Below are 8577 nucleotides of genomic sequence, written 5' to 3'. Positions count from 1 at the left end.
CAGAAATTTACCAGGGCATTCAGAATACATTTACTTTCACAGAATAATTGCATTAATCCAACTGCCACAAAAACTCGGGAGAAACATCTAGTTGAAAACAGCATTTTGTTCACTTACAGCCAAAACAAAAAAGAACAATCCTTTTGTATTCACGGTCGATGCTGCAGGAAAAGGCTTAGCTTAACCATACGAATCTTTTAGCAATGAGGTATTTTCCTTTGTAAGCAAAATTAGCTTTGCGAGTGATCTATACATTCATACATAATTGCACTTGCTCTTGAATAGGGTATTTGTAGACATTTTTCTCTTGGTGCAAATGTCTGTGTCCTAGATGGTATTTGGCAGGGAGATCTCACTGGGGGATTTTGTGAGGCCAAGGGTTTTGTTTTTACATGGCATAATTTTGAATCAGATACTCAGGATGCAGTCTTGAAAAATAATATGCTTTTTCTTTTCTCTTGTTACTAGAGGAATTCCTTATGGTGATGTCTTTGTGGAAAAAACAACTCTCCCAGTCTTGGAGGTCAGCTGTTCAGCTCGAGCTATAGCCGTTCATTCTTTTAGTTCTGTGAGTTACCATTCAGTCCCCCTTCATAGATAGTATGCATTGAAAAGACTATGAAATGTGCAAACCCATTGCTAGGGCTTGCTGGGCTGAAAACATGTGGTTTCAAGGCATTGGTGCTCACCTGGCTTTCAGGAATGGAAAGCCTTTCTCTGCTGCGAGAGAAGGGGATGATCCTCCTAAGAGTAGCAGTGAAGACAAGCTGCTGCTCCTGTGTGGGGGGCCTGAGGTGGGACAGAGATGCTGCAGAGGGAGGCTCTGGACAACACTGGTACAAAAAGATGTGTGAAGCTTTCACCCATCCACCCTGAGGAAAGGGGGTCTGGTAGGGGAAGCAGAAGAAGCGCCAGCTCTGTTGGCTCTAGGTAGTTGGGTGATTTTCTCTCTGCTGCAGTGCACCCACGTAGCTGCCTGACACTTGGGCTTTCTGTGGGTGGGTGACTCATGCCCGTGGAACCTGCTATCCTATGCCTTTGAAGCTATACAGTTTGTAAGCAAATTCTCATTTATTTATTTAGCTACTTGGTTTTGTCCTTTTTTGTTTGTTTGTTTGTTTGGTTTTTTTAGAGCAGTACTGATGCCCTCTCGTGGTCAATTTCATGAAAGAGCATTGACATTAAAGATGTTGCCTGGCAGCGTAAAATAAGTAGCAACATTGTAGTTCATATACTGCCTCTGATCTCAGAAGTGAAAAAGTGCATTGAAACTATAGAGGGAATATCATCAGGAGCTCCTTGTTCATCCACGCAGGTCTCTTGGTACACTTGCTTGACTTCCTGCTCATCAGGATGGACCATTTTCAAGCATGGAGGAGGTGATCCTTGAAAATCAACCAACTCATGCCCTTTGTGATTTATGATGCACATAAAGGGCAGTATTGTATACATAGGTCAGTCTACTGCAGGTGAGTTCAGTGCTTAAGGCACGTTTTTAAGTATTTGCTATACATTTGGCATGCTTTATCTCCTGCAGAACTGGGTAGGGCAGTGTACAAGAATCACTGCAGTGCTGTATGATGCTAGAGTTGTGATGATTAAGGGTTGTGATTAATAAAATTAAACGTTGTAATGTGGTGTAATGATCACTGCATTAGTCATTCCTTGTTAAATCACAATTGCACCTAAAAACCATAGCAAAAACAAAGGCTTTGGTGTGCCAGCAGAGAGACTATGACTATTCAGAGAACTGAGAGTGGAAGCAGACAAAGACAGATCACCCCTCTTTACGGATGAGAAGCTGAGGCCCAGGGAGATTGGACAGAAATCGCACAGGCAGTTTGTATCAAGCCAGGAACTGAACTCAGATCTCTTGGCTCTCTGCCCAGTGCCATACGTACAACCCAGTTTGCTGCTTTAGGGACCAGCTCATGCATCACTGAAGTAATTTGGTGAATTGTCACTGACTTCACTGGTCAGAAAAAGCAAGCCATTGGTGTGCATGAAAACATGATTCTTTCAAACTACAACATAGGCTGCTAGAAACATGATACTGTTTCACTATGTAAGTTGTGCTTACATGAGTTTTCTTCTCTTAACACAATCTTTTTCTGTGATGTTGTTTCCCAGTTTCCTGCATAAAAGCCCAACGTTACCAAAAAAAAAAAAGTTATGAGATATTTACATTGCTACAGCTTGGTCAGTTTTAGCAGCAGTTTTTAAAAGGTGCCAGAAACACATCAAGGCTCTAAAATCTTTTATTTTGTTTTATTGGTAAACAGAATGTTTAAAAAAATGTACTTAGTGGAGTCCATCCAAAATTGCCCAATGATTGCAGTAAAATAACCTGGAAAGTAGGTTATGCAACTGGCTTACTATGGTGGGTTGTAAAGTCAGGGGAAAGTCACGACTGACTCTCAGTTTAGAGCTTATCTGCTATTCACTTGTCTACAGCCTGAAGTGGAGCTTCATCCATAAATGATGTAGATATTTATGTATTGTCTCGCTGCAGAATACTATGTGACTGTATCACAAAAACTTTGGCACAAGCCCCACTATCTTAAATGAATTGATAGTTATCCTCCCACTTTATTTTCTATCTATGCTACACTTTGTGTTGCAAAACCTCTTATCTCCAGATAGAAAACCAGAGATGGACTCACTCCTGATAGCAGATACCATAAAACTGGTATTTATTTGATTTTTGCTTTTAGCCCTTATGTTTTGCCTTTCATCTGCCTGATGAAAAAGTAGAAGCTGTCTTTCCTAATTCCCTGGCAGCTGTTCAGACAACTAGACCAAATAATCCTCATACAATTATAACCTATCTCCCCAGCTTCCTGATTCTTCATTCTTCCGAGTTGCACTCCCTTTCCAGTCTTGAATAGGCCTTTTCTGTCTCAGAGAGAAAAATCCTTTCTTATTATACAGTGACCAGAAAAACACGTAATTTTTCCAGTGTGTGGTCTCCTGCAACTACCCTGAGATATTGGAGATTTTTCAAAATCAAAACAAAACCCACTTACAATTGTTCTTGGAACAAGAACACTTGTATAACTGTACTTGTATTTTTCTGTGTTACAAAATGACTTTCGTTGCATTATGTTAGCTGTTTTTGGAAACTTTTTGTCTAACGCTCAACTGTACTAATGGCCTGGACTTGCTTTTCAGAGAAAAAGAGAAAATTGAAAGTAATTGAAATGAGGATGCCTTGCTTTACAATTAATCATGTTGCTTTGATTTGAAGCAGTTGGGGGAATATAGTTGTTAATTGAGAAGATGTCCGGAACTGTTTCTTATGACCGAGTGAATTCTAGAGGCAGAAAGGAGTGTTTGGAAATGTGAGAGATGCATTTTATTGCCTATAAAACGAGATCAAGGACACTGAAGACTCATTCTGCTCTATAAAGGCTGTTCTTGAACTTGCATATGTACACCAGGGTTGCCCAATAACTTTAGAATAAAGATTGCCAACTTTTCCATGCTTAGAGCCACTTTTATTTCTTACCTAAAGGCTTTTAGCCAGACTGATGTGGTCATGTTTGCACAGCTCTGCCCTTTACCTAGTAAACTCTGGTGGACCTGACCTTGTTATATGCCTTTTCCCCAGCTCCTTATGCCATCGACTGACCTGCTCTGCTGACAAGCCTGCCTTCCCTTGGACTACCAGGAGGCTCGACACCCCTTCCGGGGCATCTGGGATACAATGCACTGGTAACATTGGCTCGCACCATTAGCAGCATTTTACTATGCAGCTGTTTGGTACCCAGTTTGACAGAGGTACCTCTGCTGGCCTTCCACTGGGGGGGATACCGATCTTCTTGTATCCTGGGAAATCTGTGGGTAGCTTCTGAAGACAGTCTCCGTCTTAAGAAAACCTCCAGAATCTTGTGTTTGAACTGTGATCCCAGAGATGAGATCAAGATAGGTAACTCTGAAACTTACACCATATTTACTTAGCAGTTCCTACACTATTATGAAAGGTAGTGCTATTGTATTTTATGCCCATTGAGCTCACTGAATAGCTGTTATCACTAACCACTGGTTTTACCGGGGTAATTTTTGGAAAAACTAAAATATTTGAGAATCTGCCATCTTGGTTTCGCAAAGAAAGATTGTAAAGATTGGCAAGGATAGGGTAAATCTGCAGAATCTATTCTAGTTGTATTAAAAGCTCAAATTTTAAAGGTGTCATTTCCAAATAAGGTCCTAAATTGTGTATTCTTAATAATGTTTCTTGGTGCATGTAGAGAGGTGCAGACACTTCCCCCTTTTGTGGAACACTGTTCTCCCAAATGGTCAAAACTCATGAGACTTTGCACTGATATAGTCAAACGTGCATATTGGATTTTGAATGCCCAAGCTAGTGGATGGTTGAAAATCCCAACCACGATACATAATAAATGACAGATGTTACAGATACTCCTGGGTGCAATGAAGAAGGTCACAGAAGTTTGCTTCTAAAAATCAGTTTTAATTTATCTTTTCCTGCTGACAGCTTCATGCTAAGAGTTGGCCTCTATTTGATGTGAACACTGAGAAGCTGCTGCAGGCTACCACTGATTGGAATTTACTTGTATTAGTCTAATTGCATGCTCTACCATCATCTGTTTGCAATCACAAAGAGGAAGCTTCTGAAGCTTGGGAATGAGAGAAAATGAAGTGTCTTGACAACTACAAAACATCGAGAATGCTTTTGGAGGTTTTCCCATCACTGTTTGTGAGTATGAACAAAAAGGCACAGCTATATTTTTTTTCATGTCTATCTTTACACTGCACCCATAACGTAAATACGTGTAACAACTAGGAATAGTGATAATTAATGAAGGTCCCTAAGCACTGTAAATTGATAATGAGTAAGAGTTCATGAATTGTTTTGGAAGGGGTTGAATTAGTTCATTATTGAATTAGTTGAATTAGCTCATTACTAAAATAATGCAATTGTTCTTTCTATGGATATTCAACTTCTCTTATGAAACATTCAAATTCAGTGCTTCTGGCTGTCCAATTTGACTACCAGTTTTAAAACACACCCCTTGGGCATTTTACCTTTAATGCTACCCTAGAAGGCATGACAGTAGTCCTTTTCTCATGCAGCAGGCAGACACAAATTCTAAGGAAGTGGACAGATAAAGCACCTTAATAACTGAAGACACTGAGACTAGTTTTGCTTCTGTTCAGGTCTAGAGGTTTAGGCTGGAGAGAAAAGTTGAGAGCCTTGCAGAGCATTTAGCTGTGCTCCACCAAGAGGCAGCATTGCACAGCACTGGAGGAGCTTGGGGAGAGGCAGGGGAGTGCCAGGCTGACCCAGGGTTGCTTCCTCAGTCCCTTCACCTGTGAAATGGTTGCAATCCTGATCACCACTCACTCTGCAGTCCACTTTGAAAAATGCTAGTGAAAAGTGCTGCACAGGGTACCAGTGAGTTGGCAATCTGTAATTTATGGATGAACTACTAATACTAGCTCAGAGGTAGGGATCTGTCTCTGCCTGGCCAGTACACATGGAGAAGAGCAGCAAAGGAATGCAAAAGGTACTCTGCAGCCTCAGGATAGCTGTCAATGGGACTGGAGTGTCAGGGCTGCGAGGGAAAGGAAGACTTTACTCACAGGAGCACAGCCTGAGAGAACTGCTTTCTAAACTGCCAGGCTCCTTATTTGCTAGGGAACTAAACTTCATGGGGAAAGTGTGAAGATGAACTAGGATAATCACGATTCTTGTACACCTGGGGTGAGCTCTTATAGTGACAGTTGTTTGGTAGCATGGCCTAGTACTTCTTCCAGCTTATTTATTCAAACAAACAAACAAACAAAAACCAGCAAAAAAAAGCAATGGCTTCTACTTTTGCCTTTTCAGGGATAAATCTCAGAGATGAGGCCTTACTAGTACTCATTAGCAACTTCTACTCAAGTAGAATACCAAGTGATGCCAATGGATGTTTAATGTATTCTTAAAGTGAAATATCTGCCCCAATGCTTTGCTGTATTACAGCCCCCTTATTGTTTTGGGGACTGATCCAAAGCTAAGTCGGTAGAAAGTCTAGCTAATTACAGCATGGCTTAGATGAGGTTCTGAAAGCCATTGTCACTTTGTGATGTGAAGGGTTAAAATTTCAGGAGTCTTTTTTTCAATTTCAGGCAGTGAAAAAGGGAATAATGGAAGTAATTCATTGAAACATTGCTATAAATCAGAGAATGCATTTAAAAAAAAAAAGCCCAACCCTGAGCCGAGATTGAATCCAAGTTCAGAAAAGCACAAGGAGGTGTAACTAGAAGCTTTATAAGATTCCCATCTTAAACTTGACCAGAAGTTGGCAGTAAGATCATTATAATTTGCACCTTGTATAGTATCTGTGGCAACTGTTACATCACCATAGCTTCCTAAAGCATGTAGATGAAGCAACATTGACTTCTGTTTCCCAGTGTATTAGTGAGCCTGTATGCATTCCTTTGACAGGCATTTTTGCACTGAGAGCAATTCAGTGAGCTCGGTTGAGAGCATCAGATGGGTAGTGGGTAGTCTCTCAATCAGGCTGAGGAAGTGGGTGCTTCTCAACCGGGTTAAATACTGATATCAGGCTTGTGAATTTCTATGGATTCTGAGCTTTAGTCCTAATTTCTGCAAAAATGGACAATCAGTGAGCTTTTGGTCCAGTATGCTGAGTACGTCCACTTTCAGAGAGAAAGCATAATTCATTGTGTCTTGCTGCTGAACTAATTCATCCTCCAGTTTCCCGTCTGTAAAACAGGACTGAAAAGACAGTCTTCCTTCCTGGGAGACTTAACTGCAAAATGCCTTGTGATCGTCACACTAGAACAACAAAATAATTGCATCAATGTCTTTGAGGAAGGGATCATTTTTTTTTCCCTGCTGTGTTTATACAACACTTAGTTAATTAAGTGAAGTCCATGCCTGCAATGGAAGATCCCTGGTGCTATTACGACTGATTTGTATTGAGCTGTAGTACTAATACTACTAAAGAATAATGGTGGGTGGGAGGATGGACTTACAATCTACGCAGCAGCATCAACTTCTGTCTGCATAAATTAGAGGTCTTGCCTTAAACTAGGAGGTGTTACAGTGGGGTAACTTACATAGTGAATTAAGCATGTCCTTGTAAATCCAGAGCAGAAGATAGGCTGGACAGTAGTAGTTCCAGTTAGGGATGATATGTTTGGTTTTCTTAAACTTTTTAAACTTTAAAATAGCTTTGAATTAAAGAAAAAAGCCATTCTAAGTAACAAAGCTGTCTTGATCCAACACAGGTTGTAGCAGCACCAGTCTTTCAGGTAGCTGGATCCTAGGACAATAATGGTGGTATTTTTAAAGATGCTGCTAAGTGATACTTGAGATCATGTTTGTTAACTTTCTTTTTACTACATCAAATCAAAAAATCTTAGTTACAGTCATTGCTGAAGTACTGGAATTTGAAATAATCCAAGTTGATTTAACATTTTTAAAAAGAGCTACATTCTTTACAATGAATCTTCCAGTTATGTCAAAAATACAAATTCCAAAATATATTTGTAATAACAATAATAATAATAATAATGCTAAAGCCTCCAGATGTGCCAGATTTCCAGTCTTGTGGATATAAACTGTAAGCATTGTGCCTTTTTATTTCAGCTGTCAGATCCTCTCCTCTGAAGAGAGTATCATTGAGGAACAGTTTGAGATAAGGAATATGGATCAAAAGAATATAAAGAGATCCTGATGGCTGTCAGAACAGTAAGTAATTTTTTTTTTTTAATATTTCTAGCATAAGCATTTTTCTCTAAGACTATAATGTAAAACAAGCAGTATGACATAGGGAATCATAAATTGATTTCTCTGAGACATTGTGCAGGTGGGATTGCAGGCTTGTATAAACTTGAAAATTGTATTTCTCAAATGGGTTTCATACTGATGGAGGAACTTGAGGTAACATTTTTTTCTACAGAGATGTTATCTCAAAAGAAGAATTACTTGATTTGTAGCTTAGATCCAAATGAAAAGGGTGGATGTAAATTGTCTTGTTTGTGAGAAGAATGATTATGCAGTCCCTGAATTAAAGTTTATTTAAAACTTTGCTGATGGTTGATTAACTGCTAAAAAAGAACATCAGCACTGTTGTGTTCCAACAAAAATCCTGCAAACATAAAGTTGTTTCAGTTTTTTGCAATCAGATATGACTACTTTTTTGGTTTTAGGTGTATATACCTAATCACATCCATGTACACTTCTAAATAAAGGCATGCAAACAGAGGTAGGGAGTAATTTTGTTTTTTTCTTTTAAGTTGCAAATTTCAGTGGGAATCTTCCAAAATCAAGTGAGCTAGGAAAAATTTCATTCTAGCCTTATTCTGCTACATTGCTTGGCTCCAGACTAGGCCTTGCTTGTCGTTTGCCCAGTGGTCTTAGAAGGAGGTGCTTTAAACCACAGAAAACAAGGTTTGCAGATGCTATGGATGATCCTGAAAGGAAACAGATGGTTTCTCAAACACAGAACTCATGGCAGTGGAAGTTTTGGAGTTCTCTCTCAGAGAAATGGGGTTTTGTTACCATTGGTTTGCTAAAAACAAGAATATATTATACATTAT

The 8577-nt window shown here is 39.5% G+C and overlaps 1 long non-coding RNA gene across 1 annotated transcript; it reads left to right on the top strand.

Moving 5' to 3' along the window:
* Nucleotides 1–1283: 1283 nt before the first annotated feature.
* On the top strand, nucleotides 1284–7707 carry LOC140655845 (uncharacterized). Its single transcript, XR_012043894.1, has 4 exons — nucleotides 1284–1469; nucleotides 3611–3714; nucleotides 4499–4720; nucleotides 7625–7707. It is a non-coding gene; the product is annotated as an uncharacterized lncRNA (long non-coding RNA).
* The last annotated feature ends 870 nt before the right edge of the window (nucleotides 7708–8577 follow it).

This window comes from Ciconia boyciana, chromosome 8, assembly GCF_034638445.1.
Source record: "Ciconia boyciana chromosome 8, ASM3463844v1, whole genome shotgun sequence".
In the NCBI taxonomy this organism is placed as follows: Eukaryota; Metazoa; Chordata; class Aves; order Ciconiiformes; family Ciconiidae; genus Ciconia; species Ciconia boyciana.
This window is presented reverse-complemented; position numbering and strand designations above follow the sequence as displayed.